The 14,481-nt window shown below is 42.3% G+C and overlaps 1 protein-coding gene across 5 annotated transcripts in view; it reads left to right on the top strand.

Moving 5' to 3' along the window:
* Positions 1 to 14,481, top strand: part of LOC124185472 (leucine-rich repeat-containing protein 24-like) — a 172,668-nt gene that overhangs the window by 63,156 nt on the left and 95,031 nt on the right. The gene's annotated exons all lie outside the window — the stretch shown is intronic.

Genomic DNA, 14,481 nt, shown 5'->3' with positions numbered 1-14,481 from the left:
CTCATTCTATACGATATTATAATACGTATCGCGGAGCGTGATGCATCATAGCACCTATCTACCAACGTAACGCGTATCGACAACGCATATAAATGCATTCAAATTTTATGGAAATCATTATTATCGCACCATACCGGTACGTAGCAACGATGAGAAATCTCCACCATCGTGCATCCCGTTTTACGATTATACGCGTACTCGACCGTTTTTGCTTCTGTCCCGCTTACGCATTGTACAGGTATACAACGCACACGCATTATCGTCGACGTTGCCCCTTCGTCATCGGACATTTTCAATTCAATTATCGCATTGACATACCTACCTACTTCACGGCTGTACGCTCTGTGCCTGTCCATGTTAATAACGCGATTAGTAATCGACAACGTGACGCGGTTATCGGCTGGTATCTCTCGTTCGTTTTGGTCAATTTCAAATCAAGTGAAATCAAACAGCAGTGCAAAACCAGGGATATCATGTTCATCCATTGAATTTAACATATCTGATGGTTTTTGAACATTCTTTTTTTTTTCAATTATTATTCGTTATTATAACTGTACAACGATGACCCGTCAGGATATTAATTGAAAATAATTTTCAAACAGATCAATTTATACGCTCGCGATTCAGGATTTATTTTATTCAATGTATCCCAACAATCGGTGCGGGTGCGCTTCTATTATTGACTTTGTTTTTGACGTATAAATATCGGTTTATCACTATCGAGGGAAAGAGGTTGGCCGGTTAGGCAGCAAAGCGGTATAATTCGGAGGGCGTCGCGACGCCTGGCACCGAGTAAAATTACATTTCCATCATGAACGCGCGCGCGTGCGCGTTTTATGGTTTGGGGGGGGGGGGGGGGGGGGGGGAGAGGGTTGGGAAACGTGTTGAAGAAATAGAACATTACCACCGTTTCAACTCTCGTCCCGGTCCGCCCTTGATTGAATTATAATTACATTATTGAATAATAACAGACGTCCCGCCGTCGCTGTGCCGCGTTTCGGTAATATTTTTTTATTTTTTTATACCCCTCTCTTTACGCGCGTTTATTAACTTCCGAAGAAACGACGACCTCGGGCTAATGCTGAATAACCCATGTTGATATAACGAACCCGCTACGTCATAATGGAGAAGGAAACTAGAGCTTGACGCCATAGCTTTTTTAATTTTTTCATTTCACTTTTTTTCCTACGACGAAACGAGACGCGGACTAAAATATCGTTGGATCGCATTTTTTGCTCTTCTCCTTTTCTTTTCCTGGCATATCAGTGTAGGTAGGTACACATTTTCAATTCAGCTGGCATAAAAGTAAGAAAGAAAAATTGTAAAAACAAAAAAAAAACGAGGCCTCAACGATCAGGAAGTCAAATTTTTCTCAACCTCTGTATATTATTTGTTTCCGCAATGATTGACTTGCCCTACTGGTCTGCGCCCAGGCGGCAGCAGCGTGATATGCAGACTGGATTGAAGCTTTTAGATCGCTTCGATGCGCGGCGGCCGGACGGACGAATCGATTATCCCGCAGAAACCATTCGTCAAAACAAAATGTTGGTTTCATTCTTCTCGTTGAATCCGTAACTAGCAGCAATCAGCGTTTATATGTTCCACTGCTGTTTTCCTCGTGTCCGTCCGTCCGTCTCGTAATTTGCATCCTCCATCATTATCGCGAAAATAATATCACTTCTGCGGTAATCAGAATTTGAGAAATTCTTGTCTATACACGTCACTAAACTATATATACGTACGTATATCTAAGGATATCCGAATCTCGTCAGAGTGGGCGGATTTTTACGTCTCCGATCCGAAGCGTCGTGACTGATTTCCCGCAATGTTCATTAATATCAACCACCTCCATCACAGCGCGTTCCAACTCTTTGATCAAGTCTGATCATGACGCCACCTCAGCTCAGAGATCCCAAAGACGCTCCGGGGTGTCGTCTTTACTAATGCCCGGGCAAACCGCAGCTAATTCAAGTGCGAAATTCTCGCTTGCCTCTGCAATGCGGTTCTGTTCCGACATCAAACAAACACCGTGGAACATAAGTGTTAGTTTCCAGTTCCTCGCTGCTATCCTCTGTTCGTCATTTGGCGTGTACTATTTTGTGTTTGAAGCAATCTGCGCATTTTCACCTTGGCCGACTATCAATTCTATAATCCGAAAGCAAGCGTTTAGTATCTTTTATTATCCTCGTGTAATTTGACGCTTTATATATTCGCGGCATTCGCGAGTGGAAAATTGGAGTCAGGGGGAATAAGGGGGGAAAAGGGGAGGCGACGAAATTCGTGGCCAGAATTGGAATAGGTCAATTTCCCTGTCCTCGGCTTGTTTGGTTGGTCTCCGGATTTCTTCAGGAGAGTCTCTTTCATATAATCGCTACCCGAAAGGGTCGCGCGTCCACGCCTTCCAACCGTTTTTGCCCTTTGCGGCGATCCGCCCGTTTTCACCTCTTCTTTCTTGACTTTCTACATCGCTAAAAAAATCGCCTGTAGTGCGGGATGATCGGGCTTATACGTGCGTACTTTCGCATGTATAACGGATGCTGCAAAAAGGACTCGTCGCGACGAATTGTTGAAGATATTTGTTGCTCACTACTGGAGTGAGGATTGCAAATTGAAATTTCATTCTGTTGAATTTAAGATCGTTGATTGCGATGGTTGGGGGGTTAATAAAAATTCTCGGAGGTTGAAGAAAAATCTAGAACAAAGGGAAAATTGTTAAAAGTTATGCAAATTCGCTGACACAATCATCCGTGAGAAAATTGCGCAAATTGGACAATTTGGAAAAAATACTTTCTCTTTTATCTGCTATCTCTTGATTGGTATACGCGTGTCTAAGGATCGTATATATATATCTGAGATATGTACCTGAAATTTGATTTTTTGGCCTCTATGTTCGAATATAACCCGAAGTTGTATTCGATACGCGTATACCTAGACGACCGGGGAAAAAAGTTGGTTGATTATTTAATCATCACGCACAATAAATGTAAAGAAAGCGTTATAAATACTTATTCAAAAATATCCCAACACAAATATCAAAACGAGACAAAGTAGTAGAAATAGGAAACGAAAAGCTGAACGATCGGCGAAATTGGAGCAGCGAAAAAAAAGCTAACGAAGGCAGCGAAAAAATGTGGAAAAAATAGCTCGTTCTACCACCTCGTCGAGGAGAGTCCCGTGGGTGTTTCCTTACTCTGGGTTGCTCTCTTTCGCTCTCTCTCTCTCTCTCGCTTAATTTCAATGTGAAGCGACGTCAAGCTTAGTCCCGAGGATGATACCTCGTCCTGAGAGCTAAGTTGACTAGCGATGATTATAATGGAAGCGTATGTGTGTGCAAATCGTCGTACCTACATGGAATTATGTAGACAGTAGTCGTTTCATATAGTGTCGGAAATTCGCAGTTGTCAAACACCAAGTACTCTGCAGATTCCTCCCGGATTAACTAGACTTATAACTGCTGTGCGGCCATGGGGGGGGGGGGGGGATTCACCCGGACGAGCTATGAATTACGCATTACTGAACAAGTCATGGTTTGTTCCTCGGTCATGTGTAACTTGTACCTAATGTTAGTCGGAAAGTCTGGCGATCGGTAGCGGCGACCAAACCCTTTACACCACTTCTCCGAAGTGCCGATCCATCGATCGTTTTCGTTAGTTCGCAGGGTATTCCAACTTTAACGTTAGGTGGTTGTTATATACCTGCTAGTTATACACACCGGATAATAACTTTCTAACGTTTGACGAGCGCAAGCCCATTGTGTACGGGATGTTTGAAACTGCACGCTTCCCGCGGTGTATTGTATAAACCGAGATATATGTTGAGCTGTTAAAAAGTACCCGTTATATGTTTGAACCGTATACAAGTACAACTTGTTCGTTTTTTCCTTTTTCTTTCAATTTTTTTCTTCTCTCTTAGCGTCCTTTCAACGTATAATTGAATCCAAGCACAGCGGCCGAGCTTTAAGCGATCACAGCATCGTGTAATCAGGCGTCGCGAATTCACTCTAAACGCGTTTCGTGTCGTCAATTGACGAGTCCAAGTTGCCGCTGTCGCGTGACGGTTCGGAACGTTATCATCAATACCGTCAGCCGCCGTCGGCTTGGCGTTTATTAGCCCTAGAGTGAATGAAAATTTAACGTGAAACTTGGGCTCGAGGCGCGGGGTTCCTTGGCCTTATTCAGAGGCCGCGTCAACGACGACGACGTCTGCTGACGTTACTCTCGACGAGCAAGTTTGAACCGATTCGCGGTGACGACCCTTCGTCGTTTTCCAGGAATCCCCTTCCGCTTTGCGGGTTACGAAAAAAGGCCGAGGACGCGCGCGCGCGCTTCGCTTTGGGGGTAGGTGGAGGTGGAGGATGAGCTCTTGGTGCATTTCCGGTCGAGGTGATCCTAACAAGAAGGCCTACGTGGGTACCTACGTCGGGATCCGCTCGGGCGATAGTGGGAAAGTTTTACGTATGCTAGAACAGGGTGGCTAGCACCCCCGGCAACAACTTCATCGCTGCTTGATAAATGACCCCTCCGGCAACCCAACCCCTCGCCCTTTCTCGCTCTCTCTCTCTCTCTCTCTCTCTCTCTGTCTCTCTCGGAGTCGAGTTCGGCCCTCCCCAAGGAAGCTTCTGGCGTATCACGGATGACGGATCGACCCGCGACCCTGCAAGCTGCTGGCCGCGGGTCTTCCGCCGGACTCTTATCGCTATCGCTATACCGATATAGCTCGGCAAACCGCCGAGCGTTCAACCTGACCCATTCGGAACCCTCCGATCCTACGGCCGGATCCAACACTGTAATCTACTATCCTGCACTTTCTTATCCTCTCGTTATCCTCTTTTCACCTAATGTCCCGCGGACAGCTCGGACGCTCCGTTCAAAGTGTCGTTATTGCAGCATCGGGGGAAAAAGGATTATTTACTTTGAATCCCGGCGTGATTTCTTCTTTCTATCTATCTATCTCTATCTATCTCTCCCTCCCTCTCTATCCTTCTCTCTTTCTTTCTTTTCGCGTTTCTTTTTCGTTCAATGACTCTTTGACAAGTTCGAGATTGAATTCGATCCAAGGAACTTGTCACATTATACGCCGTCTGTGAGAGTTTATTCTTCGAATATATTCTCAGTGGTTGAGAATACGCGGGATAAAATTGCCTGCAGCAATTGATGAAGTTGCATATATTATACAGAATGTGTATTATACACACTTGCTCAAGGGTCGTTCATCATCCCTTTCGTTTTCGTCGGTCTTGATTTTCATACCATTCAATAAAGGTATGTATTTCTGATGTAGATATATATAGGTATATACACGTGTAAGTGAGTATACACCTTCTCCTCTTCTTTATCTTCTTCTTCTTCTTTTTCTTCTTCTTCTTGAAACGTAAATTAATCACATTTTGGATATCCCCCCCCCCAAGAGACGGTGTCTTTAATTCTATATTCAGACGTCCGTATTTCTCAATCACCTCACGCGAATCCGCTGGCTGTTACACCTGCGCAGCTATAATATACCAAGTTGATTTATCTTCGTCTTGCGAAATGAATATAATATGAAGGGATTGCTGAGAAGCGGAGAGAAAAAAAAAATGGACTCAATCGCCGTGTGCAATGTACAATGGTTTAGTGTTTTCTCTTCCTTAGATTTACAGTATACATGCAAGCGCGTGTAACTGTGTGTAGTAGAGATCACGAGAAGACGTTGGTTAAGGGCGAGCGAGGTGAATACGAGTCGCGGTTTTTTATTTATTTTTTTTTTTTTTTTGAAACGTGACGGTGGTTTGAGAGAAGGAAAACACGAGCCTCCTGAATATTTCTCTTTAGGCACACCTATAACCCAACGTCTTTGACAAGCGCCAGGCAAACTAAAAGCCCCCCCCGCCCTTAATTGCGTTATGTACGTACTACGAAACACGTTCATCGCCATCGTGTATTTCTCATCTCCCTTTTTTTTTTTTTTTTTTTTTTTATTCCTCCTTTTCATCTTTAGTGCCTGTTTCCATATTCCGGTAACTCTCTAAGGTGAGTACATATACAGATACGAGGGTGGGGATGTACGAATAAAAGCATTACAAAAGCTCACGCACAGCTTCAACAACGCGAAGAAAATAAATAAATAAGTAAATGTGAATAATAAAAATAACATGGTAGTGAATAAAGGAGGAGACAATAATCTTGCAAAGAATGAGAAGTGCCCGACGGGAATTTTTCGCGTGTATGGACTCAATGTTTGCAGAAATTATACGGAAAGTATATTATAATGTAAATGTATATGCCGGGCCTATCTTCTTTCGCACAGTCTTCGAAGAGTTTTCATTTTACACGGTGGGAGTCGCTGCAGCAAGGGAAAAACCGTGTGGAAAAGTATGGTGAAATTTTGTCGAATGGAGGTGGAGAGAGAGAAAGAGGTAAAAAGAAAGAAGGAAGAGAACAATTGAAAAAAAAAACTGTCACGCGAAAACTTTGAATTTAGATTGAATAATTTTAGAATTCGTTTACTTTTTAAAGTAGTGTAATCATTTATTTCCGTTTTTTTTTTTTTTTTTGTTCTTCCACTCTCTTTCTCTCAGTCATCGACGTAATTATACGTTTTATTTCGAGTTTTATTTAGGTATAGACGAAATATGTGTGACGTACGCGTTTCGCGTGTGAATATGTTTGATTACCCGGGGATGTGGTACAGGTGTAAACGATTACGTGTACAGTACAGTGTATGGAAAAGTTTGGAAATTTAGAAAGTAAAAGTTTGGACGACGACCATGAATTTAGAACTGTAATTAAAACTAACAAGTATACTGAGAGGTATAAAGTGCATAATACATATAATATACAATACACGCAGATTGAGTCGGATTTTTCCACTCTCCATTATTCTCCTTATCAATATTTCACTATACGAATAACAGAAAATTGGAAAATTCGCATGCCGGTGTAATTCAAGTGTTTCTTACAATAGAGTATCACGACGTGTATAGGAACTGGTGAACAGCGATAATCGAGCGAAATAATTGAGTTGAATCCGTTGAAGATCATAATTTATGGTTGAGAGTGTGGGTGGGTGGGGTGAGGGGGGGTAGAGAAGACTTGACAGCGATTTCTCTCTCTCTCTCTCTCTCTCTCTCTCTCTCTCTCTCTCTCTCTCTTCCTCTTTCATGTAATATATTGGCTGGGAGTTTATAAACGGCAGGTTAAGGGGGTTGGTAAAAGTTTTCGGCCGATCGTCGTCGATAAGTGGACAACTTTTCGCATGTACATATATACATACCTATATACCTTTATACCCCTGTATGCGTAGATCTTATGTACCGCGGGCGTATGATACAGTATGCGGGGGAACAGCACCGTTAAGTAAAAAGCCAGGCACGAACAAGGGGAGCGAAAGATATAGACCATGAGATTGCCGTAGGTATAAAAAAGAAGTCAAGCTTCGTCGGCCAGCCAAGGAGAAAAAAGATATATCGACGTGATTAGGTATCACGTGTGATTCGCAATACTGGATTTGCCATTTTTACGAAATAATTTTCACCCCGTCCGTCTTCGTTTTATCTTCGCGTATATAATACACACGTTGTACGTAATATCGTTTATGATCTTTGTAAATTAACTTGAACAGCTGCGAGTGAATGATTGAATAAATAAATAAATAAATAAATAAATGAAAATTTCGGTAATGGTGGTAGAAAAATTGTACGAAACTCCTTATCTCTACGATTTAGCCTTCGCCTTCGTTGGCTTTACACCGATCTTTTTCCGCTCCTGAAACGGACTATTGAATAATATATCGCACGTCGTCGATGTTTAACTGCACACGTGTGTGTAGAATAACGTAGAGGTTGTAAACGCGAAAATCAGACCCGCAAATCCGGTGCATGGTACGGGAAGTTGGGTCTGGTAAGATTGTGCGAGATTATCTCCTACGTAACTCTATCTTCTCTACCTACCTGCCTGCCTGCCTATCCTGCCGCCTACGTCTTGAGATGATGACAATCGCGGTCAGGGTTTAAATTAGTAGTCGGAAATTGGACGAGGCTTACTCTCCGAGCATCTCTTGCCACGTTACACAAACCCGAGGGCACGACGACAAGACAAGGAGGGTATCAGGCGCGACTAGATCGCTGTCATTCATTGCTTGTATACTCGTAGTTCTGCCAATTACCACGTATTCAGGTTGCGGCTTGATCCCGTCTTTATCTGCGAAAGAATAAATAAAATAATAGCGAGAATGATGAAAATGTCCAATAAGTACAAAGAAGTTGCGGAAGAAATTTTTTTCTTTTTCTTCTTCCTTCGGCGCTTGAATTGATTTGAAAAAGTCCGCCGTTCGCGCGGTATTTTTTATTATTCTTTTTTTGTCTTTCCTACTTTCTTCCGTTCCGTTCCCGAAGAGAAAATGGTGAAAATAGAGAAAACTGACAATAAGACGGATCGCATTTGGTGAAACGGAAATGGGAATTGAAACGAGTTTGCCGGCAGAGAGAAGTTTCCCACGCGAATCACGTGTATAAACTTGTTATACGTACGTTGCGAACGTATAGCCAGCGATGACGATACGCCTAAACGAGTCATGAACGAAGCGCGTTTCATCTCGTAATTAGGCAAATAGTGTGCAATTGCGATGCACTAGAGAATTCCGGTCACTGAAAACAAACGCAAGGTACGAGTTGAAACTGGAGAAAAATAACGAGTTACGATTTAAAAGACGCGAGCTAGCGATCGTAATGAACTCGACGAGTGGTATGGTATGGATGACATTACGACGGCTGACGCGTAAGTGAAATTTTATGCTACAAGGGGCCGCGTTAAGTTCGTTATACTCTTGCTTCTTATCTCGGTTCGGATGCAGCTTCCGTTGTGGACGCAAATAAAGAAGCCCCGCAGGTCGGACGTAATAGGAGCGTATACCGCGACGAGCCGATAAGAACCCTCACAGATTTTTCTAGGAAAAATTCAGCTCCGGTTTCTACGTATTGTGTTGCATGTATGTACTGTATATATGTACAACCGCATGAGGAAAATACGTAACGCGCGGTTAACGAGATCCAGGGAAGTTCTTTCTTATCGTCGATCAGCTCAGGTTTCTGCTTTTCGAGTCGGGGAAAATGTCGACGAAACCGCGGCGGTGAAAAACTTGGAAGAATCGTCACCGTTATACTTTCCGTTTTACATTATTTTCTCCCTGGTTATCCGAATTTCTGTGGCGCAAGCTTCACCTGAAAATTTCAAGAAGCGACGCGTGCGGGACGATTTTCCCCTTCGGAGACTATCGGCTTTCGTGTTTATGGCTCATTAAACGATCCCAAACACCCGATCGATCTAGTTATGTTATTCACGAGGTGGCAACCGAGACGCCAGCCAATCCACCTACTCGGCAACCTTCGACACCGGCGTTATATAGAGACAAGTATAACGATTTCCTACCCAAAACGTCGATGACGTCTCTGAGCTGCGACGAAAGACGAGACGCTTTTCTTTCATCCAATTGTCATTCGACAATTGCGAACAAACGGATAAAACATTTAGCCGATTTGAAATAAGCCTTTCATCGCTGGAACAAGAATTGCATATTTCACTTTACTCGGCGAACTCGGGACGATTACGTTTTTTTCAACGATTCTTGAATCTTTCATTCCCGATCGTGATCCCGCCATCTTCTTCCTGCTTCGCAAAGCCAAGTTCCCTCGTTCTACCTCGTTCCGGAGCTTGCTCGCAGCTTGTAACACCGCGTGTACACGTATAGCGCGAATTACTCGGTGTATGTACGTTAACGGAAAAGTTTCAGGTCAGCCTAGGCCAAGTGCTGCTGCACTAAGCCAATGTACTTGCGCAACGACTATGCGGTACAAGTTCGCCGGTTGAGGTATGTCGCTTTAAGATGCGGCGGAAGGAAAACATTGCGAATTTTGGTTCGAATTTCTTGGCCGTTCGATGGAAAAATCGGTGTTTTCAGTTCGCGGTAATGCTAAGAAAAACAAGCCTGGGCACACGGAGAAAATAAAAAATCAGATTTTAGGCAAAATTGTGAGAAGAGAGGTCAGGTCACGTCAGGTTTATTGGTAAAATATACTTCGTAAAATGCAGAATTTACTCTAGAAAGAGTGAAAACCCATTGTGCAAAGAGTAAAGTCTGCTACATTTGTATTAAAAAAATATAGTTGACATGGATATTTTTTTTTTTTTACCAAAAACCTTGACGTGTCCCTCTCTTCCTGCAGTTTTGTGTAAAATCTGTTCTTTTTCTTCTCTCCGTGTAATTTTCTGCAAATGATTCGGTTTGTCGAATTTTGAACTTTGAATAATGCGATAACATATTTAAGATACACATGCATTTTGTCCTCGAGTTGATTATCAAGGTTTTTGTCAGACATTGTTTCCACCTCTCGCAGGTATTATCGTTTCTCCATACACAGATATCAACTTGATCTTCTCCGCACGTTCTCTCAGCTGCTACGTGAGTTCTAACCAAATCTCGTCGGGGGCCAACGGACGCAGGCCTTAAAGAGCAGAGGAAAAACCATAACAAAGGGAGCCAGACATGGCAGAGAAGAAGTAAGAAGAGAATGTAAGGTGAAAAAGAATTTGAGATCGATACGACGGAGAAATCGAACGGAATAAGACGGCTCAAGGTGTTTCGGTTGTCACTGTCTGTGCTGTAAAAAGCGAAGCGTGCTACAAATCATGTAACTCGTGACGTTTATTCCTTGCCAAAACGAGACCATCGAGCTGGTACTCGGCAGTTCCATTACACGCGTACATATATTCCCGGACTATTGTTAGCTCCTGAAAATGAGCTGAAATAAAATTGTTGGACACAAAGTGTGGAAAGAGGATTTCGGTACAGCTGCGCAGTATTTGTTCGCGTCGAGCCGATTACTGGATGATTGAACAGGACAGTTTTTAACAATTTCTGTACCGTTGGTGCCGATGGTTTTTATACCGTTTTACTCGGACAACGGTTTGATTCAAAGAAATTATCGACATGTTTAAAATTATATCGGGGATGTCGATACTTTTGGAAATTGACGCGAGATATCAGCCGGAATTGGCGTGGGCATCGGGTTTGTTCGCCCGCTTGGCCCATAGGCGGTATTGGAAAACCTGTCAGAACCTCGGGAACCAACCTGCAGATCAGGATTTGCCCTGTTTTTACGAAGGAACAGCGAAGAGAGATAGAGAAGGAGAAAGAGAGAGTTAATTGAGAAACAAAGTCGATTAATCCGTGCTTCGCCCGTCTCGTCCAGTCGTGCATTCCGTTTTGATTGTAATTCGCGTTAGAAAATTGAATGCCCCGTTCAATTTCCGCGACCCGTGGAAAACGGGTCGGTCGGTAATTTGGAAAATCGCGCGAGCCTGACTTTTTCGTCGCAAAGATCCAAGCAACGCGTGTCTTTATTTCTTCATTCTTTTGTATCGAGGTATATTAAACCTTCGTACATTTTAGTGAACTTTGCATTTCTATTTTTTACAAGATCAAATACAAAAGGGTCTTCTTTTCGCATGCAACCGAGTTCTTTACTTCGTGAAACATTCTGTAAAACAGTAAATTAAAAAAAGGTCTGCTAACTTTTTGCAGATGATTGTTTTTAAATTTTTTAAATCGTATCACTTAACTAATCGTGGCGGGCCTAATAGTTCGACGCGATAGATAGACACTGGTTGTACTCTGGGAGCTGCGTAAGAAATATTTTTATAAATTATCGACAATTTTTCAAACTCGAAAGTTCAAATCGAAATTTAACGAGGTCTGGAGCTTTCAACTTTATCATATTCTCCTCGTACAATAAGTTGTACGGCATTGTTCGACGACGGCGTTGAATATTCTTCAAGTTGCAAAACAAGCCGTATGATTTTCGTTTGTCGGCATCATCTATCTCGCTTTCTTATATACATATATAGCTTCAGCGTAACAACAGTGCGGAAAGCGAAGAAAGAAAATTTTCCAACCGACGGAAATAATGAACCTCTTCTTTTCTCCTCCGATGTTTCTTTCTTCCTCTCGTTCGCCCACTTGGCGAGAGTTAGGCTGTGTTGTTTTCCGTTCGGCAAATTAAACCCTCTTCGCTTCGAAAAATCGTCGGAAAAGTAATTAATTTCAAACGTCGAATAATTCTTGTTGCGGTCCCGACTCCCTCCCTTGATGAAATTTGTTTCCCTCAATTTCGCTCGCAATTACCGGCAACGGTACGTTATTTTATGTATTCATGCATGCTCTCTGCCGATACGTTTACTAGACGTTCACTTGGATAGTTGTTGAACAAACAAAGAAGAAAAAAAAAAATATATGCCAACTTATAATTTCTTTACTTCGCGTTGAGTTCACTTCTCAAGTTATACACCGAACATTTTTTCCGGTTTCTTTTTTCTTTGTCTCATATACTTTCGGCTAACCGCTTTCTGAAATAGGGGTTGAAAAAATATCACAAAGCAACTGTGCAAAATCATTTTACAACGATCGATGAAGCTCATGGCCTTCACGCGGCTCTATATTACTGTAATACAATAATACAGTGCACTCTTTGAATATACCTGAATACGGAGATATAAATTGATTTTACTTTAAGCGTTACGCGTAGTTTTATTATACCTATGTACGCATGCCGATTAATTGGAATCTGATCGATTACGTAAGAATTGTTTTCAACCCTCTTCGTCGATCCGCCGGTTGTTTAAAATCATTAAATTTTCACCAGCCCTCTTCTCTCACACCGTTTTTCCCTAAACTGAAGGTTAAACGGATACGCAATGTACCAGCATTGCCGTGCCGTAGCGAAGCGATGAATAAACAAAAGTGATTTATTGGCTCTGGGTCAGGTGAGAAATTTCACGGTGAAGGATCTAAAAAATCGATAAAAAAAGTGCGGCAAGGAACGGGAAATGCGAATTGGTATTTATCGTCGTTCTTCCCTCAGGCGATGAATATAATATTGTTTTTCGTTGTTCGCTGCAATGAGAGTGGAACAAGGTTCGCGATCAGGGATGATGCCGTTCAGGCTCGACTTGGAAAATCCGGCCCGGAGGTGGCGATCAAGAGGAAAGGTATTCTCTGCAGCGGAGCGGTAAAGTAGATCTGCGAAACGCTTCGCGACGTCTTATCGAGAGGAAAAATGATACTTCTCGAGACGTACGGAGAGACCGTCGTCAAATTCTGCCGCCCTGTCAATCCGTCCGTACCGATTACACGGGAAAAAGAACCGGAATATCTATACTACTATATCCGCTGACGTTGCTCGGTGATAAAAAGCCGAGGGAGTCTACGAAGATGCCGTGGAAGAAACGCGAGGTGATAGACCCTCGCTCTGCTGTGCTGTTCGCAATTTTTAAATAATTCGAACGAGCATTTTCGGCTAATAGGAATCGTTGAAACGTTGCCCGAGAGTACAATGGACATCCGCAACTTTTCCGCAAAACGCTCCGCGACGATCCGCTAAGTTCGTGAAGCACGTTAGTAGATAGGCAGCGTCGGTTGTGATTACGGATTTCGTTATCGACGCTTGGTAAAAACATTCTAGAAAAAGGTTTGCGTCTTGGCTAATTGTAGGTAAACTGTTGGTAACGGAATCTGTAATCAGAATCGGCACTGCGTGTCTACTTACATTACATGGCCTGGAAAAGAAACCGTTGATAAAATTCGTTCAACGCAGACTCGGAGATTCAAATTTGAACAGTGAAATTGCAGGAATAGAATTTTCCATATTAACTAGCACCCTTCTGCCTTCTTTCAAATGCATCCTATGAATTGTTTCCATGGTTGGGTACACACCTTTATTTGCAAACACTTTACGTGCGTTCCATTACGTTTATAGACATTTCACACGTATTAATCACGCTTGTTTACCTTGATAATTTCCTAATTTATCCACCGCACGCAACCACGTTACGTACATTTATAAACGTGAATGGTAACAATAATTCATGCGGTAAAGCGTATCGAGAATATTTTTCGTACTCGTTTTTCCTTTTTTTTTTTTTTCTTTTCAGCATCATGAAGGTAATAACGTAATCACAATGATGTGTTGTGAACATGTAGAATTGCGATACACGTGATTGTTTACGCGGTTAACATGTGAAAAGAAAATAAGGGAAGACAAATAACAAATGTGCTGATATCGGAATATGATCCGAAAGCTGTCATCCGCGAGCGAAACAAATCGAACCTAATTTTAGCTCGATTTATAGCTTCATCGTGAGTATACAGAAAGTCCGACGCGTCCGTGAGAGACTGAATAATGCATTTGAATGAAGGAGAAAACGAAATACGGAAAGCGAAAAAACATGGAAACGTATCTTCCGTCGAATTGATTCTCGATATTAATGTGAATATATTATTTTTCACGTGCATGTACGTTTCCCTCTACGTTTGTGATTTCAATGCATTTCTGTATTTCCTTTTTGTTGATGAAATTTAGGAAAAATGAATAACATTTTTTTCGACGATTATAAAACTGTCCAAAAAATCTGAAAAAAAAACGAGAGACACGAGATTTCAAACCGCTGATAT

The sequence above is a fragment of the Neodiprion fabricii genome, chromosome 6 (genome assembly GCF_021155785.1).
Source record: "Neodiprion fabricii isolate iyNeoFabr1 chromosome 6, iyNeoFabr1.1, whole genome shotgun sequence".
NCBI classification, from domain to species: Eukaryota; Metazoa; Arthropoda; class Insecta; order Hymenoptera; family Diprionidae; genus Neodiprion; species Neodiprion fabricii.
Note: the sequence above shows the minus strand (reverse complement) of the source record. Positions and strands in the feature narration are given on the sequence as shown.